At 45.3% G+C, this 21,498-nt stretch overlaps 1 protein-coding gene across 1 annotated transcript in view; it reads left to right on the forward strand.

The window, feature by feature from the left end:
• LOC146642803 (NACHT, LRR and PYD domains-containing protein 3-like) overlaps nt 1-21,498 on the forward strand; it is a 325,246-nt gene that overhangs the window by 302,624 nt on the left and 1,124 nt on the right. The window lies entirely within an intron of this gene.

The following is a 21,498-nucleotide window of genomic DNA, read 5'->3' on the forward strand; positions in this document are numbered from 1 at the left end:
ATAGCAGATAACCTTCAAAATATTCTGCAGTCGATCAAAAACTGAAGCAAACCATGAAGCAACATGTGAACATGAGCTGATGTTGCTGAAGTGAAGCAAAGTTACAGAGGTTTGATTCCAGACACAGCTGAGAGTTTGTAATCTGTCATCATTTTAAAAAGTTTCCATGGAACAGCAGAAATGAGGCTTTACTGTCAGAGGCCGACAGCACTGAACACAACAGCAGACTGGTGGCTAATAAACAGTGAATGATGCAGAAACAGATGTTTGAAGCTGTTCTTGGAGTACACTGAGAGAGAGAGAGCTGTGCAGGCAGGAACAGCCAAAGTCAGAGAGAATTCATGAGCATATTTATCAAACGTGAAGCAGAGTTTGGATCTTCTTTTGCTGCTGCTTCACTCAGTTTTGGTTGGAGACAGATGAAACCTGCAGCTTCAGGATCTGTGAGCTGTCCACTTTCAGCCCCGACGGCGTGTCCGTGTACGTGCCGTCGAGTGAACGATCCACGCTCTGTGTTTCCATCTTTGTGTGTTTAGCTGCTCTCATTTACTGTTTTATCTGTTTGCTGCTTGTTGAAATAGTTTGTGAGCTTTAACCTGAGATTCTGGCAAAATACATTTATATTAAACATCGATTCAGGATTGAATGAATCAACATCGTTTTATTCAAATTAAAACCATTTAAATGGGAACATGAATTTTTTACAGCTGCCTCTAATGCTGGGTAATGTCAGCTGGTCCATGTGCAGCTGGCTGTGAGGCTCAGGGAGCGTCTACAAAGTGCAACACTGAAAGAACATCATCCATAAATATTGAGTAATAACTGGACTCTCATACAGCAAGACTCAAATGCCTTTAAACATCAGCTTATCCTGCTGATCCAAGTCCAACACTGAGTTTGTAAAAACATGTTTGTCAATCATTTTGTTTGGTTTCTGAGGGAAAAGATTCAATAACTTGCTGCTAATACACAACATTTCATCATATTTCCTCATAACCCTCTTTTGTCTGACCATTTGATCCCATTTGAATTTGCAATAAAGGATCCACAGAGTTTGGTGACAATAATGACAGTAGATGTTTGTGTGAAAGTGCTGGAAGCAAATGAGTGTGTGATGTTCTTTCAGTGTTGCACTTTGTAGACGCTCCCTGAGCACTGGTCTCACAGCCAGCTGCACATAGAGACCAGTGTTGTTAGTCCAGGTCAGAAGATGACTTGTTGGAATGAAAATGAGCTTGTAGTTTGTCTGCTTTAATAATGTGACTGGAAAAAGGTGTTGGACTTCAAATATGTCCATTTCTGTCACACTTCACCTTTAAAAGTGAAGCCATGTGGTTCCTGGAAGGAAAAACACGACTTTTTCAAGTCTTTGTCCTGTTTTTATGAGAAATGTACGACTTTAATGTGAAACATTCAGAGTTTTTTCTCTTGTTGTGTTTGTTTGAAGCTGCTTCCTGTTGGCTTCAGCTGTTTGGAGTTTCCATTTTCTAAACTTCTACATTCTGAACCTTCTTCAGCTCTGAACAGATGATGAAACACTGAATGATTTCAAGCACTTTGTCTAATAAACTTACATCTTTCATTCTTTATACAGATTGAAGAGCTGTGGTTTGTCAGATATTGGCCTTGAATATCTGGCAGCAGCACTGAAGTCCAACCCCTCGTATCCCACAGAGGTGGACCTGAGTGGAACCTACAGCAACCTGAAGGGTTCAGGAGTGAAGCATCTGTGTGGTTTTCGGGAGAATCCACGATGTCGATTTGAAACTCTGAGGTCAGTCAGCATGTTTTAGTTGTGCTGAGATGAATATGATGTGAAAGTTGTGCTGACACTAAACTGCAGACATCAGGCTGATATTATACTGATCCACACTGAGGATCTTCATGGTAAAGTCTGTTTTCTTCTTCTCTGGTTTAGTCCATTGACTGCAGCAGAACAATGTTCACATTTCAAACAGTGATACTCAACGTATGGCCCGCGGCCCACACGCGGCCTGCCCACCTTTCCTGATTCAGAGAGAGGGGACCCTGATTAACTGTGTAGCTTCTTCCTCACAGTTCTAAGTATCAGACACAACAATGAATAATCCACAGCTGACTGTCTTTAGCAGGTCAAAGGTCACGGCACACAGCACTCTGTGAAACAGTTTGGAGCAGGAATTCTTGCACATTTACAAACTGACACTGCTGCACGGCATGCTGGGTAATGCTAGCTGCTCAGGTATGGGCGTGCTAACGGCTGTGAGGCTCTGTGGCTGCAGAACACCGAAGAAGAGAAAAGAGAGGTGGAGGATGAAGAAAAGAGGCGGAGATGAAGCAGAAGTTTTGCTCCAGAGAGGAGCTGTGTCTGTGTGGGCAGGGCTCAGACAGCTCCGCCCACACAGTGACAGTGAAGCAGGTGAAGAGTAATAAATGAAGACAGCAGACAGTATTTGATAAGCTGATGTACAAACATGTAGGTCGTGTCCAAATTCATGGGCTGCATCCTCCTGAGGCCGCATTTGTAGACCGATTACGTCACAGCGACACGTCGAAGGCTGTCCAAATTCGTAGACTCCTCTGAATGCAGCCAACAAATGCGTCCTCCTTTTCCCCGAATTTGAAGGATGGGTCGGGTGTGTCCTTCGTGGCCTACCATATCCCAGAATTCATAGCGCGGCCCAGCCAAACTCCAGTTTCCAACAATGGCGGCCGCTACTAAGTTTTAAAATTACTCATACTAATCTTTCTCGGTCACAAAATAAACTTTTAACATATTTTCAGGCGAGAAAGTAGCTGTGTAAACATCAAATATCTGCTCGGTTTATCAAGATACCGCATATTTGCAAAAGTGCTTCGACGTTTTTGGAGACGTCTGCTACCCACCAGCTCGATAGCTCGCCGGGAGCTCGAGGGTCACTGAAGCCGCCGAGAACGGCACAACTGCACACATCATTTTCAGATCACCGCGGACTTTCGCTACTCAGGTTAAACGTGATATATAAGTCACTTAGACAACCTCAAAATGTTATTGTTTGGCTTTTTTCAGTGTTTTGTTTGTTCGTGAGTAAATCGGTTTGGCTGAGATTAAAGTTATTAGATTAGATAAAATAAAACTTTATTAATCCCCCAGGTGGGTTCCTCCTTGGTCTTTACAGAGCTGACTAAACGTCAAACAGAAAACTGATTAAACAGAAGTATGAGACGGTCGAGAATTTACGCCAGTGTCCTGTTATATTTTAGATAGCAAGGAGCAGACGGCTGAGTTTATTAAACTCCACCGAGACAGCGGTGACGCTAATCAGAAGGCTAGACCGTCCAATTTCCCCAGCCGTTTATTTCCAGCCTACCCGACCTTCTGAGGACCCAGCCCACGTAGACCGCAAAGGCCGGGTCCTCGGGAGGATGCAGCCCATGAATTTGGACACGACCGTAGAATGATGGTGGCAGCTACAGAAACAGCTCCATACAGACTGAAGCATGTCTCAGTCTGAATGTACACTGCTGTTATAAGAGCTGTGGAAACTCAGGTCAAAAGGACGTAACCACACTGCTGACAGTTCCAGGACATTCACAGAGTTACAGCATCATTTGTGACCATAAAGACAGAAAGCTCATCCAAATCCTGGGATTAAAAGTCTGTCCTGGTGGTGTCCAGTCAAACACGTCTCTGTGAAAGCTTCAATCCAACAGGCTCCAAAGTCCTTCTGCTCATTTCCTCGCCTGGTTCTTGATGCTCCTGTACCATCTCTCTGTCATCCTCCTCGCTCCCTCTTTGCACTCACAGTCTTTGTGCATCATTAACACTCACATGTGGAAAACCAAAGTTTTACTGGGCAGAAGATGATCATCAGTGACTCTGTCTTTAAAACACTCTTGTTAGAAATGTACGACTTTAATGTGAAACATTCAGAGTTTTTTCTCTTGTTGTGTTTGTTTGAAGCTGCTTCCTGTTGGCTTCAGCTGTTTGGAGTTTCCATTTTCTAAACTTCTACATTCTGAACCTTCTTCAGCTCTGAACAGATGATGAAACACTGAATGATTTCAAGCACTTTGTCTAATAAACTTACATCTTTCATTCTCTATACAGATTGGGGAGCTGTGATTTGTCAGAGATCAGCTGTGATTATCTGGAAGCAGTGCTGAAGCTCAACCCTTCGTATCCCAGAGAGGTGGACCTGAGCTACCACAAGCTGCAGGATTCAGGAGTGAAGCAGCTGTGTGTTCTTCTGGAGAATCCACAACATCAAATTGAAACTCTGAGGTCAGTCTCCACGTTTTAGTTGTGCTGACACTGTCGATCTGTGGAACTAAAACCTTTATACAGGAAGTCTGGTTCAGCTCTTTGTAGACCTTCTAATCTCTGATGCTCTGAGTCTTACTCAGTAGATGATGCAGAGTTGTGAAGCCGATGTGGGTGAGGACACTCGCCCAGCTCTAACTACTTTGACGTCCAGGCGGCTTCCCTGCTTGTCCTGATACAAACAAACCTGAGTAACCTTGCAGGTCAGATCTCATCAGTCACACCTGTTATGGCAGCTCTCCTCTAGATTGTAGTTCTTGTTAACCTGGGATGGTTTTAGAAGCCTGGACCACAGACTGCAAGGGAAGATATTACTGGGAAAGGCCAAAGCAACCTATTAGACCCATTAAACACTAACATAGATGAATACTCAGATTTAAACCTTTATTGTTTCACAAAGGCTTAAAAAGGGAACGTCCACAGTTTAGACTGCAGCAGATTTTATTAAAGCAGTTTGACAGGAGCAAAGCAAAAACACAAAGAATAAGTGTTTCACATATTAATACATATAACATAATAATAAAAGAAAAGCAAAAGAATGATACAAAAGAATGAAAAAGTTGTCCAGAGCAGCAGGATGTCTGAGGTCTGCAGAAACACAAAAACACAGCAGCTAAAAATAGTTGTTGAAAGAAAACGAGGTGGGAGCTGCTGATTCCTGAGCTTTGATACTGGATTAGCTTCAGTAGTTATTCCCATCACTGCTGTAGGAGCTACATTTAGTCACAGCTGATTGTCTTCTTTGACCAATCAGAAGACTACTGTTGTAAAAACAAGCAGACAAAGAACCAATGAGAGTGAAGAACAGGATAAAGAGCTCGTGTGATGGAGGCAAAGCAATAATCAGCAGACTGTAGCAGTTTCTATCTGGATGAAAGTAGAAGGAGCTCAGCGGAGCTCAGTCCCATATCTTTGGTTAGAAACAACATCAGTGATTTCCTGCTGCTCGAGATGATTCCAGCAGCTCTCATTAGTTTTCAGTTTTCAGTTTTCAGTTTTATTTGTCATATGCAAGTTAGCACAGGGTCAACATTGCAATGAAATGTGTTTGATGAGCAGCAGTCACTCAGCAGCATGATACAGTAGGAGAAAATATAATAAAAGAAAATAAAATAATAAAGAAAATAGAAAAATAGTAAGGAGCAAAATATTAGAGAGACGTGGTAAAAGAGAAAAGATGACTAAATATATATGTATCTATAAATATAAATATATGTACACTAGTGATTAAATAAGAAAATCTTGAAAAGAAATATGACGGGAGGGCAGATGGGATATTGCACAGGAATGAACAGCAGAAAATTACAGTATTGCACTTTTAAATATAAATATCAATGACAATAAAGTGGAGTGACCAGTGCAGATTAAACAGAGTACTTGTGAAGCTGCAGGTAGCTTCTGAGTGCTGTGTTGTGTGTGTTTAAGTGTTGTGGTTGAGGTGTCGTATGGCTTGGTGGTAAAAACTGTTTTTAAGTCTTGTAGTCCGAGCAGACAGACTCCTGTAACGTCTGCCAGATGGTAACAAGGAGAACAGCTGATGTGCTGGGTGGCTGTGGTCCTTGATGATGCTGTGTGCTTTACGGAGGCATCGCTGGAGATAAATGTCCTGAATGGCAGGAAGCCTCGTGCCAGTGATGTGCTCTGCTGCCTTCACCACCCTCTGTAGCGATTTACGGCTGCTGGCAGAGCAGCTTCCGTACCAAACTGTGATGCAGCTCGTCAGCAAGCTCTCAATTGCACACCTGTAAAAATTTGAGGTGATGTTGGCGTTCATGCCAAACTTCCTCAGCCTCCTCAGGAAGTAAAGCTGTTGGCGAGCTTTCCTGATAGCAGTGTCTGTGTGAAGGGTCCAGGAGAAGTCCTCGGTGATGTTGACTCCAAGGAATTTGAAGCTGCTGACCCTTTCGACCTTGACACCGTTGATGTGGATGGGCTGGTGTTCCCTGACTGGTCGTTTCCGGTAGTCCACTATCATTTCTCTAGTTTTGCTGATGTTGAGAGTCAGGTTATTTTCCAGACACCACTCGTACAGCGCCATCACCTCCTCTCTATAGGCCGTCTCATCGTTGTCTGTGATGAGGCCTATGATGGTTGTGTCATCCGCAAACTTGATGATGATGTTGGACTCTTGTTTAGCAACACAGTCGTGTGTGAACAGGGAATATAGGAGGGGCTAAGCACACAACCCTGTGGCGTACCTGTGTTTAGGATGAGCGATGAGGAGGTGTGCTTACCAACTCTCACCACCTGGGGCCTGTTTGTGAGGAAGTTTAGAATCCATCTGCAGATCGGTGTTCCCAGCCCAAGGTCGACGAGCTTCGTGGCAAGTTTTGAGGGGATGATGGTGTTAAATGCCGAGCTGTAGTCGATGAAGAGCATCCTTGCATATGTATTCCCTTTCTCCAGGTGAGTGAGGGTGGTGTGCGTTGCCAGGGCGATGGCATCCTCTGTGGCTCTGTTTGTCCGATAGGCAAACTGAAGAGGGTCCAGTGTGTCAGGGAGGGAGGAGCAGATGTGACCTTTGACCAGCCGCTCCAGGCACTTCATTATGACGGATGTCAGTGCAACAGGACGGTAGTCATTCAGAAGGGAGACCACTGATTTTTTGGGAACGGGAATGATGGTGGATGCTTTGAGGGACGTGGGAACCACTGACTGCCTCAGGGAGAGGTTGAAGATGTTGGTGAACACCTCTGCCAGCTCGTCTGCACACACTCTGAGTTGCCGGCCTGGGATGCCGTCTGGGCCTGGAGCTTTGTGAGGATTTACCTTTTTAAAGGTCCATCTCACAGCTTCTGTTTTCAGAGTTAAAGTTGCAGCCTCACTGTCCTCCTGAGGGTAGAGGATCTGTTCTCTGTTGTCTGCGTCAAAATGAGCATAGAAGTTGTTAAGCTCGTCTGCAAGAGATGCAGTGGGCTGAACACTGACTGTGTTGACCTTCTTGTAGTCAGTGATGCAGCACAGTCCATTCCACAGTTGCCTGGTGTCAAAGCTGTGGTAGCTGGACTCCATTTTGTCCCTGTAGTCCTTTCTGGCCTTTTTTATGGACTTTCGGAGGTCGTACCTGGCTGCTTTATATGCATCAGCATCCCCGGAGTTAAAGGCAGAGGTCGGCACATTCCAGCAGCTGATGAGAGAAACAGCTGATGGCTCACAGCTCGTGCACTGTTGGATCTCCAGATGTTCACGTGGCTGAAGTCTGTGAAGAAACTGTGGTCCAAGTAGTTCACACGGCCTCAGATTGGACCGAGCTCCCTGGATCACTGCAGCATCCTCAGCTGGTACATGGACGTCTCTGCTCCTCAGTCTTGGAGCCCCTGCAGGTCCGTCCACACCACCAGGTCTTCTCACTCACCTTTCCTTTGTCCTCGTCCTTCATCGGCCGTGCTGTGTCTTTGTTCCTGCGGTGTTGTTCCCACGATGCAGCGCTGATGTTCCCTCCTTGAATGCACAAGTACGGTGCTGGTCTTTCTCGGGTGGAGCAGAGACAGATTGAAGTCTTTCAGGCTTTAGTGCCGACTTCCCTGACAGAGGCTGGACTCCATGGTCTGCACAGGAGGCTTCTACACTGTGTGGAGGTGACTCCTGGACTCGAAGACAGGCTGCAGGTACATGTGTGATGAAGAGGAGCTACAGCAGTGTGATGGAGCTGCAGGTGTGAAGGAAGTCCTGCTGTCCTGTCCCACCCTCATCTTTGCTTCCTCTGTCTTCTCTGGACTTGTCCTCCTGTTTCAGAAACAGCACTGCTTCATGCCGAGGGTGGACGGGAGCGTTGGCTCTGATTCTTTTACCGTCCACCACAAGGAGACACTGATGCTGACCTCCTGATTCATCTGCATGTGTTCTGCTTCACACTGCTCACCTCCACCAAAGACTTCACAAACATCTTCTTTCTTTGAGTCCAGTTTGTCCCACAAACACTTCCAAATCTCCTCCTCTGAGATTCTGCAGCTTCTTGCAGTGTGACTCAGCTGACTTCTGACAGACCACAGACTGGCACAGCATCCACATGTGTCTCCTTTCAAACAGGCTCTTGATGTTTCCTCCCACATCATTCTGGCCTCTCAGTCTCCTTTGTTCTCCAGCTCTGTAGCTCCAGCTGGTGAAGCTTCAGTTTTCCATGTTGGTAACAGTAAACTACAGCCTCTGCTGTCAGCTGGGTAACTAAACAGAGCTGCAGCACGTCTCTGCGGTGGTGCTACATCCAGCCTGCAGACGGCCGTCTACATGTTGTAGTGGTTTACAGTCACCAGGGGGCGCTGTCCCAGCCATGCAGGCAGTGGGCTGCTCTGCTTGTGCTGTTGTTGGTGAAGCTGAAGTGAAAGCGAGAGTTAAAACACTGAACAGTGTCCACTGAGCTTCTCATGCTATTCTCATGCTCAAAGAAGTTTAACAGGAAGGACGACTCGTCCATCAGGCGTCCAGCTGTCCGTGACCGTGTCCACAGCAGAGTGTGACCGAGGCTTCATGCTAACACGCACACATGAAGCTAATACCACCACGAGCAGCTGCTCAGTGGATTTGGAGGACAAATGTCTGCAGCTTCTCACAGGCAGTATGCAGAATGTGGATCTCCACAAAGACTGTGGAGAGCTCGTCCCACACTCTAAATCCACACTTGTCTGCACAAAACTTCTCACACGTTCCCGTCACAAGTGTCTTCTAAGTGAAGCTACCAGGTTCAGGTCCAGCTTGCTTATCTGGAGCTGCAGTAGATGATCCATCCTCACAAAGCAACACAGACAGCAGATATGCAAACACACAACACAACCAAAGGATTCTCTCTGCATGTCTGTGGCTGATGCTGCTGGAACGAAGCTGTTTGAAACCTTGTTGTTCTGCACTTTGGGACCAGAAGAGGAAACTGAAGCTCTGTGCAGAGGGTCCAATGGAAGCAGCCAAGCGCTGTAAGTGTCTGCTGTACAGGGATGCTGGTTCAGCTGTGGCTCAGTTTCACAGTGTGACTCAATAAAAGCAGCAGGAAATCAAAGCTTGATGCTTTCATCAGTGTGGAAATAAGAAAGTTTCCTGTGACAGACGCTGGAGCTCTTTCACTCTCAGCTTCACACTTTCAGCTTCAAACTTCTTCCAACATGTTTCTAACACGGCCACATTCCACCTTAATGGAGCTGATATCTTGTGCGCATGCGCCAACCAGCGTGCAGCCTGTTACAGTCGCTCCTGCTTTTCTCTTAGTTTAGCTCTTTTTTCTTACGTATTCTTTTTTTTTCTGACTTGTATTTTCCTCCGTTTTCTATCTCTTACTCAATCATGTGGATTGAGAGAGTTTTTGTTCTTCTGGTGGCCGTGGAACTGTTACTTTTATCATGGAACGGGACCGCGGCACATCTCCTACACGCACGGACTGTTTACTCCAGAGATCAGCTGATCGCCCTGATGCCGGCCGGCTCGCTGGCCAGGCCCGCAGAAGTGCCCGCAGAAGTACCAGCTGAAATTTGGAGGAAAACACATCGGGGATGCAGAGGTCAAGGACAGAAGAGAAGAAAAAAGGTGACGGTGAGACAGCGGAGGCTCGAAGCGAGGAGGAGGTTTAAACCGTGTCTGCCGTCTATCGTGATGGGAAATGTGCGATCGTTGGCAATTAAAATCGACGAGCTCTCAGCACTGGTACGGAGTCAGAGGGAATACCGAGAGTGTAGCCTGATGTGTTTCACCGAATCATGGCTGCACCAGGTCATTCCCGATGAGAATGCTTCCGTGGAAGGCTTCCACACTGTTCGGGCGGACAGGGACAGCATCGCTAGCGGTAAGCGTAAAGGAGGTGGGCTTGCTGTTTTAGTTAACAACCGGTGGTGTAACCCTGCCAACATAACAATCAAAGAAAGGATTTGTTGCCCGGACACTGAACTGTGTGCTGTATTATTTACCCAGGGAATTCTCTCACGTCATCTTGGTGGCTGTTTATGTTCCCCCCTCTGCTAACCCCACAGCTGCATGTGACACTATCCACTCTGCCATAGCTCGGCTACAGACTCAGCACCCGAGTGCCTTTATTGTGATCTCGGGTGACTTCAACCATGTATCACTGGACAATACACTACCAACATTCAAACAATATGTGGACTGTCCCACCAGGGGAGAGAAAACTTTAGACTTACTGTATGCTAACGTCAAGGATGCATACAGCTCCTCCTCCCTCCCCCCACTTGGTAGGTCAGATCATAACCTGATTCACCTCACCCCCCGCTATGTGCCAATTGTGAGGAGGGAACCTGTGACCACCAGGACTGTTAGGAGGTGGTCAGAGGAGGCAATAGCGGAACTACAGGGCTGTTTCGAGGTGACCGACTGGGAAACACTCTGTGAGCCTCACGCCGAGGACATCAATGGGCTTACTGAGTGTATCACAGACTACATAACTTTCTGCACCGACTCCATTGTTCCAGCTCAGACTGTTCATTGTTACCCAAATAACAAGCCGTGGGTGACTAAGGACATCAAAGCCCTCCTCAACAACAAGAAGAGGGCTTTCAGAGGGGGCAACAAAGAGGAGGTGAGGAAGGTCCAGGTGTTACTAAAGGACAAGATCAGAGAGGCTAAGGACAATTACAGGAGGAAGCTGGAGTGGAAACTCCAGCAGAACAGCATGAGAGAGGTGTGGAGGGGCATGAAGACCATCACTGGATTCAGGCCAACCAACAGCAGGGGAGCTGAGGGAGGTGAGAATAGAGCCGACGAGTTGAATCTGTTTTTCAATAGATTCGACACCACAGTGTCTGCTCCCACCCCCACAACCTCACCTGCAGTCAGCCTGGAATCCAGAGCCACACCACTGTGCCAGCCTCTCTCTTCACATGTTGCCTCCTGTGAGATTCCTGACACCCCTCCCCCACCCATCACCTTCACTCAATACCAGGTTGAGATGCAAATGAGGAGACTTCACTCAGGCAAGTCTGCTGGACCAGACGGAGTGAGTCCCCTTGTCCTCAAGGCCTGTGCCCCCCAGCTGTGTGGAGTCTTTCATAAACTGTTTATGCTGAGTCTGAGTCTGCAGAGGGTCCCGGTGATGTGGAAGACATCATGCCTCGTCCCTGTACCAAAGACGCCTCGTCCCAGTGGCCCCCAGGATTACAGGCCCGTGGCACTGACCTCCCACATCATGAAGACCCTGGAAAGGCTCATCCTGGACCAGCTGCGACCCATAGTAAGACCACATCTGGATCCCCTTCAGTTCGCTTATCAGCCTCGTCTCGGAACAGAGGACGCCATCATCTACCTGCTCAATCGTGTCTACACCCATCTGGACCAGCCGGCGAGCACTGTGAGGGTCATGTTTTTTGACTTTTCCAGTGCTTTCAACACCATCAGGCCGACCCTCCTGGGTGATAAGTTAGCAGCGATGCAGGTGGATGCTTCTCTGGTGTCCTGGATTGTTGATTACCTGACAGGAAGACCACAATATGTACGTCTCCCACAGTGTGTGTCTGACAAGGTGATTAGCAACACAGGGGCACCACAGGGGACTGTCCTCTCCCCCTTCCTCTTCACCCTCTACACCACAGACTTCAGCCACTGCACAGAGACCTGCCATCTTCAGAAGTTTTCTGATGACTCTGCGGTGGTTGGATGCATCAGCAGGGATGATGAGACAGAGTACCGGGCTGTGGTCGACTCCTTTGTCACGTGGTGTGAGCAGAATCATCTGCAGCTCAACGTGGCAAAGACCAAGGAACTGATCGTGGACTTCAGGAAGACCAGGAAACACTTGACCCCTGTTTCAATCCAGGGGGTCAGTGTTGACATTGTGGAGGACTATAAATACCTTGGAGTACACATTGACAATAAACTGGACTGGGCTAAAAACACCACAGCACTTTACAGGAAGGGCCAGAGTCGTCTCTATTTTTTGAGGTGACTGAGGTCCTTCAACATCTGCCAGAAAATGCTGAGGATTTTCTATGAGTCTGTGGTGGCCAGTGCGATCCTCTATGCTGTTGCATGCTGGGGGAGCAGGCTGAGGGTCGCAGATGCCAACAGACTTAATAAACTGATCCGTAAGGCCAGCAATGTTGTGGGGATGGAGCTGGACTCCCTCAAGGTGGTGTCGGAGAGGCGGATGCTGTCCAAGATAAAGACAATGTTGGATAACACCTCCCACCCACTCCATGACATGTTGGTCAGTCACAGGAGCTCGTTCAGTGAGAGACTGAGATTACCGAAAAGCACCACTGAACGACACAGGAAATCTTTCCTGCCTGTGGCCATCTCCCTGTACAACGTATCCACTTAACACACTGTTTGCTGCTACAACTACACATGTTTCTTTTCCAAATATTTATTTATAAGTGACTTATGTATGTATGTATGTATATATATGTATATATTGTACTATTCTTAGTTAGCGTATTGTCTGTCTTGTCTTAATGTTGGTTTAAAATGGAGCATTGTAACAAAAAATAATTTCCCTCAGGGATCAATAAAGTATTCTGATTCTGATTCTGATTCTGATCAGCACATTTTCTAAAGGCAGCGATCACATCTTTAGTTTTGGATGTTTAACTGCAGATTGTTTGTGTTTATAGCACATTAATTACAGCAGCAGCGTTGACCACAGTGCTGTACAAGAATCCAAGATAACTATTAAAATAACTCCTAATATTAATATCACACATCAAATATCAAATAACTCTCATGCTGTATTAAAAGCCAGTGAATACAAATGTGTTTTCAGAGCAGATTTACAGAGACTGACAGCAGGAGCTGGGGCTGTTCGATAGAACGATGTATATATGATGACCATATGAAAACGTCTATCGTTTCATATCACGCTCTTTGTTTCCTGCTTATGTGTTTGTGTTTTCCAGATAAAGCTTTCAAAATAAATCTGAAGATCCTGTTGAGAGTTTTCAAAATAAACACAATACATTACTGCGGTCGCTCGTTTATCGAGTTACGTTCTAAAAATAAGTCTCAGAATGAAGTAGCAGCTTTATGTTTTACAAGTATTATAGAAGTTTTAAGGCAGTTAAACCCTCACTGCACACTTTCTACACTTTTCTCAGACAGGCATGAACATTTTCACACTTTTCTCTCTTGTTTAAACAAAGTTCAAACCTTCATAGAAAAATAAGTTCATTATTAAAGAGTGAAAGCAAAGTGTTTCTGAAATGTGTCAAATCAGCCTTTGCTGGCATTAAATGAGCTTCTGTGTGAGGAGCACTCGTCCATGGCCTGGGCTCCTCGCTGTCAGGTAAAGTTTCATAAAGCTTTTGAGTTTTTCTGCAGATAATGTTGGTGTCCAGCACGATGTTCTTTTTCCTGCGGTCACTGAGCCACAAAGCCAAAGCTGACTCCATCCTTACGATGTTCTTGTTGTGGACAGTTACAACCTTTTTGCCTCCTTGTTGAAACTATGATGGTCAGCATCTTCCTCTGCCTTTGGCTGCTACCACAGGTGCAAAACGTCTCGTCATCATTGTTGTTTGTTGGGGACAAAACGTACAAACATACAGTGCAGCACTGCAGAGTCACACTGCTGTAAATTTGAACACATTCTGTACTGTACAGGAGACACGGCACGAGATTGGCTGACAATGGTCTACAGCCAATCAGGACGCAGAACACAATGCGCTGTAAAAAACAAAAACATGCAAAATTGCACAAAAAAGATCAGCGAAACAGCGAGGCCGCCAAAGGTGAACTGTGTTACAGCGAGGGACCAGCGTATATGTGGTTGTTGGGACGATAAATGTCTTTGAGCTTGTGTCAGAAGACGAGCTGCAGCTTTCTGGACCAGCTGCAGTCTTGCCAGGCAGGTCCCACTAACTCCAACATATAAGGAGTTACAATAATCCAGCTGGGACGTCATGAAAACGTGGATCGCCCGTTCAAGGTTTTTAAAAGATAGAAATGATCTCACCTTAGATAAAAGCCTCAGTTTGAAGAAAGACCGCTGTACAACTGAGCTCAGCTGTTTTTCAAATTGCCGTCAAATATAAGCCCCAAATGTAATAATGCGATTTAATAAAAGAGCTGAACCAGTCTAATAGAGCGCCCTTGATGCCGCCATGCTCCAATGGTGAGGTCAAGATGCTGTGGTCAAGGCAGCAGTCAGATCCAAAAGCACAGCTGAGTCTCCTGATCAGTGGCTGATAAAAGATCATTAAGAACTTTCCAAAGTGCAGTTTCAGTGCTGTGAAGAGCTTTAAAACCAGACTGAAACCTTTACAACAGATTGCAGCTGAACAAATATAATCTTTTACAAAATCTTCGACAGGAAGGGAAGCTTTGAAATAGGCCTGAAGTTTGAGCGGACAGAGGATCCAGATCAGGTTTTTAGTACAGGCTGTACAACAGCATGTTTAAAACAGGCTGTACAACACCTGAACTAAGACTGCTGTTAAAAATCGCTAAGATGTCGGAACCAACAACCTTCAAAATCTTTTTAAACACGTGTTAGAACAACATCATTTGGACAAGATGATGTCTTTATAGCATCACATCGTTCCTCCACCTGATCAAACCACACAGGCTCAAACTGATCAAAAACAGCTGAGCAGGTGAATATTTTAGCCCCGGTGCGATCTCGGGCGAGAGTATCGATGATGGCCAAAGGGCAGCGTCCAGCTCTACGGCCGCTGAAGAGCAGACTCAACAGACGCGCGTGATGTGGATCCTACTGCTCTAAAATTGGAGCTTCTTCAATCCATTAAAGAGGACATTAGTACGCTGTTAAAAGAAGAACTCAGAAATGCATTGAAAGAAGATTTTGACAATATAAGGGCTGACGTGCAAGGACTGAGAAATGAGATCGCTAACAGCATGGCGGCGACGTGCGGCGAAGTTGATGGAGTAAAGGTTACAGTGAAAGAAGCTGAGGATGGGCTGTCAATGTGGAGCGATGAGGTGACCACCCTGCAGTCTACAGTAGAGAGTATGAAGGAGGAGCTGTCTGACCTGAAGGATAAATGTGATGAAGGCAGGAAGCGGAGAGCTAACATCCACATCATAGGGATCCCAGAGGGCCTGGACTCGAGCTCCTCCACGGCCGTATCCGTGCTACTACGTGAAGTGCTGGGTATGGATAAAGACGTTATTGTCGACCGCTCACACAGGAGCCCTATCCTGAGAAAGCCAGCTGGTAACCCGCACGCCGTCATAGCCGAGCGTCACTACTACCAGGATTGTGTGGCTACGCCGTGCCAGGGCCCAAGCCCCGCTTGAGTTTAACGGACAACCTATTGCAATATTACGACTGGGCGATGGACTACCTCACCGACCGACCACAGTATGTGAGGACTCAGGGCTGTGTGTCGGACAGGGTCATCTGCAGTACGCGGGCCCCACAGGGAACGGTTCTGGCTCCGTTCCTCTTCACCATCTACACTGCAGACTTCTCCCACAATTCCACCCAGTGCTTCCTGCAGAAGTTCTCTGATGACTCTGCAATAGTCGGCCTCATCACTGATGGGGACGACAAGGAGTACAGAGGTCTGACCCAAGACTTTGTGGACTGGTGCCAGCTGAACTACCTCCAGATCAACGCCAGTAAAACCAAGGAACTGGTGGTAGACTTCCGCAGGCACAAGCATTCTCCACTGCAACCACTGAACATCCAAGGTATGGACATTGAGGCTGTGGACAGCTACAGATACCTTGGTGTTCATCTGAACAATAGACTGGACTGGACTCATAACTCAGACGCCCTCTACAGGAAAGGGCAGAGCAGGCTGTACCTGCTGCGGAGACTCAGGTCATTTGGAGTGGAGGGCCCACTCCTGAAGACCTTCTATGACTCTGTCGTGGCTTCTGCTATCTTTTATGGTGTGGTCTGCTGGGGCGGCAGCATCTCTGCTGGGGACAGGAAGAGACTGAACAGGGTGATCCGAAGGGCCAGCTCTGTTCTAGGATGTCCTCTGGACCCAGTGGAGGTGGTGAGTGACAGGAGAATGGTGGCTAAGCTGTCATCACTGTTGGACAACATCTCCCACCCCATGCAGCAGACTGTGACAGCACTGAGCAGCTCCTTCAGTGGGAGACTGCGGCACCCACGGTGTGGGACGGAGAGATTTCGCAGGTCTTTCCTCCCCACTGCTGTCAGACTCCATAATAAAGACTTTAACTGATCAAGCACACACATCCATACATATGCAATAATACTAAGTGCAATAATCCTTTCTGTCATCGTTGTATTTTTACTCAGTTGTATATAGCATTTGTATTTGTATTCTATTTTTATCTTATTGTATATTTATTTTATTTTATTCTACTGTATATAGTATTTTATTTTATTCTATTCTGTACAGCTGTGTACTGTATTTATTCTTATTGTATTCTAATTTTTGCCTCATAACTTTTGCACTGTCCACTTCCTGCTGTGACAAAACAAATTTCCCACGTGTGGGACTAATAAAGGTTATCTTATCTTATCTTATCTTATGACCCAAAGTTCATATCTCGATATTCTTTAGCTGGATGGCGATATACGATATATATCTCGATATTTTTAAAGCCAGAAAGTACGAACAAAAAGAGAGTTCTTAGTCAAAGCTGTGTCCCAAATCTCACACAGGCACATTTATTAACATACAGCGTAGATGTACATGAAACAATTACTCAGGAATAAATGATCAGCATTTATTAAATAATAATGCTCCATAAATAAAAGAAAACAATGTTGTTTTTGTGCATAACAAAAAGCTCACAATCGTGCAGTCAAAATGTAAACAGACGCTGAGCATAATAACAAGCAGCTGCTCTGTTCCCAGGTTCTACTGCGTGACTGACAGCCTGGAGTTTGAAACCCTCTTTGTAACCGTGTCTCTTACAGGTGCCATTTATGGTCCTTATACACACTCAATACAGTAATATTACGTTGAAGCAGAGTACGTATCACTCCGCGAGGCTCCTCGTAGCTGTAATGCTCCAACAATCCATCAAGCGGTGCGGCCTCGTAGCTGAGCAAAGTCGTACCAAAACATCTTTTGAAAGGTTTCTGAGCGCCGTGTAGCACATAAAATCGGTTCGAGGTCAGTAAGCACAACCAGAATTCATCCATAAGCCGCACTGTCGATTTATGAGAAAATTACAGGATTTTAAGTGCAGAAAATATAGTTTATGGTTTTCCTTTGATCTTAGCAAATATCTACGCCTCTAATTGGGACGATCACAGATTTTTCACTAATGTCTTTGCGCGGCTCCCCAATATGTCATCACACAATATCATCTTTGAGGGAGACCTAAACTGCTCATTATCTGCTATGGACCACAGTTCACACAAAAGTACACTTAGTCCAAACTCAGCATGCGTCATTCAGAGCTTTCTTGATAATTATGGGCTGGCTGATGTATGGAGATTTCATAATCCTGCTTCACATCAACACTCTTTTTTTTCTAATGTCCATAAAACATATATTTGTATAGAAAAACGTCTCCCTTTAGTTACAGAATGTGATTCTAAGACTCTGGTGATTTCTCCTCTTGTTTTTTCAATGTGTATTCCTGATGCCTGCTCCAACTATCAGCCATGGAGATTCAACTCAGTGTTGTTAGCAGATGAAGAGTTTGTCAGTTACAAAAGGTCTCAAAGAGATTTTTTTTCTATCAATCAGACCCCAGAGATGTCATCATCAGTCATTTGGGAATCTCTAAAAGCATCTGAGAGGCCAAATAATTTCATTTTGTGCCAAACAAAGTGCAACACTGAAAGAACATCATCCATAAATATTGAGTAAGAACTGGACTCTCATACAGCGAGACTCAAATGCCTTTAAACATCAGCTTATCCTGCTGATCCAAGTCCAACACTGAGTTTGTAAAAACATGTTTGTCAATCATTTTGTTTGGTTTCTGAGGAAAAAGATTCAATAACTTGCTGCTAATACACAACATTTCATCATATTTCCTCATAACCCTCTTTTGTCTGACCATTTGATCCCATTTGAATTTGCAATAAAGGATCCACAGAGTTTGGTGACAATAATGACAGTAGATGTTTGTGTGAAAGTGCTGGAAGCAAATGAGTGTGTGATGTTCTTTCAGTGTTGCACTTTGTAGACGCTCCCTGAGCACTGGTCTCACAGCCAGCTGCACATAGAGACCAGTGTTGTTAGTCCAGGTCAGAAGATGACTTGTTGGAATGAAAATGAGCTTGTAGTTTGTCTGCTTTAATAATGTGACTGGAAAAAGGTGTTGGACTTCAAATATGTCCATTTCTTTCACACTTCACCTTTAAAAGTGAAGCCATGTGGTTCCTGGAAGGAAAAACACGACTTTTTCAAGTCTTTGTCCTGTTTTTATGAGAAATGTACGACTTTAATGTGAAACATTCAGAGTTTTTTCTCTTGTTGTGTTTGTTTGAAGCTGCTTCCTGTTGGCTTCAGCTGTTTGGAGTTTCCATTTTCTAAACTTCTACATTCTGAACCTTCTTCAGCTCTGAACAGATGATGAAACACTGAATGATTTCAAGCACTTTGTCTAATAAACTTACATCTTTCATTCTTTATACAGATTGGCTCTCTGTGATTTGTCACAGATCAGCTGTGATTATCTGGCAGCAGCACTGAAGTCCAACCCCTCCCATCTGAGACAGCTGGACCTGAGCTTCAACAACAACCTGCAGGATCCAGGAGTGAAGCATCTGTGTGGTTTCCTGGAGAGTCCAGGATGTAAACTTGAAACTCTGAGGTCAGTCAGCATGTTTTAGTTGTGCTGAGATGAATATGATGTGAAAGTTGTGCTGACACTAAACTGCAGACATCAGGCTGATATTATACTGATCCACACTGAGGATCTTCATGGTAAAGTCTGTTTTCTTCTTCTCTGGTTTAGTCCATTGACTGCAGCAGAACAATGTTCACATTTCAAACCTTCAAAGAAGAAGAAAAATCCTCCACTGGAAAATTCACTGTGAAACTCTCAAACTCTTCATTGCACCTTAAAGTCTGTCTGACACTGAAATCCAAAGCAAAATGTGTGTTTGCTTTACAGACAGCAGTCCAACACAAACATACACACATCATCCAAAACACAGTCCAACATCCAAATCTCCTCCACTGCCAGCATGAATGATGGGAAAGAGAAGGAGGAACACTCTGACATTCAGGGTTAGAATGAGTTTCATCAAGCAGACTGTGAAGATCAAAGCTGCATTAGAAAGCTTACATGAATGAATGAGTGGACAGAAGTGGACAGAGATCATCTGAAGCACTTCAAAGGCTTTAAATCAGCACATTTCTCTTTATTCTTTATCAACTCTGTTAGTTTCTCTCAGTTTTCTGTGGAATGAAGCTAACAGCAGGCTAATAAGATGCTGACCAATAGGTTTCTATTAAAGGTTGTAATTTGTATATGAAAAAGTGCTTTGGCTCAGCAGGGATCAGCTTACAGATAGAATACAGCTGCTGGATGGGATTAGCATGTCATAGCTATCTACCAAACTGCTAACTGGGGGATTTCAGGCCATCTATGGATCATTTTTGCTAACTGTTTATTCAGCTTAGGCTCACAGGGCTGCAGCCTGTGCCCTAGCTGTCATAGGGCAAGAGGCGTGGTCCACCTGCACAGGTGAGCAGTCCATCACAGGGCCAACAGAGAGCGACAGAGAAGCACTCCCTCACATCCACACCTACAGCCAATGTAGAAGCACCAATGAACCTAAGCAGCATTTCATTGGACTGTGGGAGAACATCCAACCTCCACAGAAAGGCCCAGCTGACCAACAAGCTTCAACCTACAACCTTCTTGCTCTAAGGCACTAGTGCTAACCACTTTTGCCCATTTCAGCCCAAATCCTGCATCTTCCTGTTTCTGACTCCAGGCCAGCTCCACTAACACTTTCTCATCAGACACTGCCACCTAGTGGAGGAAGTCTTAGTTCCATTTGAAGCTTCAGATTACAGTTAGTTCCTTTACAAAGAGGTGGAGGTGGTGGGGCCACAGCACCATCATCACTGAGTGCCATAGGACACTTAACCTTTGTTTCCATATGCTGGGAACTTCCTGTTGTTCCAAGGAGGACTGGAAAATGTGTGAAAATCTCCCAGTCAGTTCCTCACAGCACACTTCAATCATTTCCCTCCCACAGCATCAGGACCAGGGCTTTTTCTCTCTTTGGTCCCACTAAGAGATTTCCACACAAACACCTCATCAGTGGGACTCTCAGAGCTACCAGCCCTTTGCTACAATCACAAAGCTCTTCATTGAAATCAATGATATCAAAGCTGGAATCAAATGAGTCCAAGTCTTCTGCTGATTCAGCATCACATTCATCTTTGCTCCTTGTTCTGCATCCCCACCATGGACTTCATTCCTTTCCAAGCCAGCCTTGAGTGTCCTTTATTCAGCTCATCCTCTGCTTTACTTTTACACCTGATTTTAGCTGCTTTATCTCTCTTTCAACAGGTTTCTGTGCCTCAATCTTTTTCTTCTCTCCCTCATAACAAGACAGCTTCTTCTGCCTGAGAACATGTTGGAGTGATTTACTAATCCAGGGCTGCTTATTGGGGAAAATACTTCCTGTTTCCAAAGTAATCCCCATTTTTCCCAGAAAGAAATGTCAGTAGAAATCGATGATCTAAGTGAGAACATGAGCCTTTAAAAAGTCCCAGTGGGTGCAGTCAAAGCAGTCCCTCAGTCCCAGTATAGAGTCTTTGGTCCAGACTGGAACAGCTGTGTGCCCAGTTTGAGCTCTCTTCAGTGCTGTGACCTGACAGACCCAGAGGGGCCATCACATCACATTTAGAAGCTCCCCTGATGGAGCCACAACACATGTCCAATACTTAGTCTGTCTTGTTGGACCAACTGGAAGAAATGATTCAAGGACTTAGTCACAGAACAGAGATTCAAATCTCCAAAATCCAACTGGCTGCATCAGGACATATAGTCTGAAACTCTGCACAGTTTCCTGTTTGAAGCTGCTTCCTGTTGGCTTCAGCTGTTTGGAGTTTCCATTTTCTAAACTTCTACATTCTGAACCTTCTTCAGCTCTGAACAGATGATGAAACACTGAATGATTTCAAGCACTTTGTCTAATAAACTTACATCTTTCATTCTTTATACAGATTGAGTTTCTGTGGTTTGTCAGAGATCAGCTGTGATTATCTGGCAGCAGCACTGAAGTCCAACCCCTCCCATCTGAGAGAGCTGGACCTGGACTTTAACAAACTGAAGGATCCAGATGTGAAGCAGCTGTCTGATCTTCAGCAGAGTCCAGACTACAGACTGGAGACTCTGGGGTCAGTAGAGTGATGGAGTGA

The sequence above is a fragment of the Rhamphochromis longiceps genome, linkage group LG23 (assembly GCF_057381845.1).
Source record: "Rhamphochromis longiceps isolate RC_006_pf linkage group LG23, R_longiceps_female_GT1.1, whole genome shotgun sequence".
Classification (NCBI taxonomy): Eukaryota; Metazoa; Chordata; class Actinopteri; order Cichliformes; family Cichlidae; genus Rhamphochromis; species Rhamphochromis longiceps.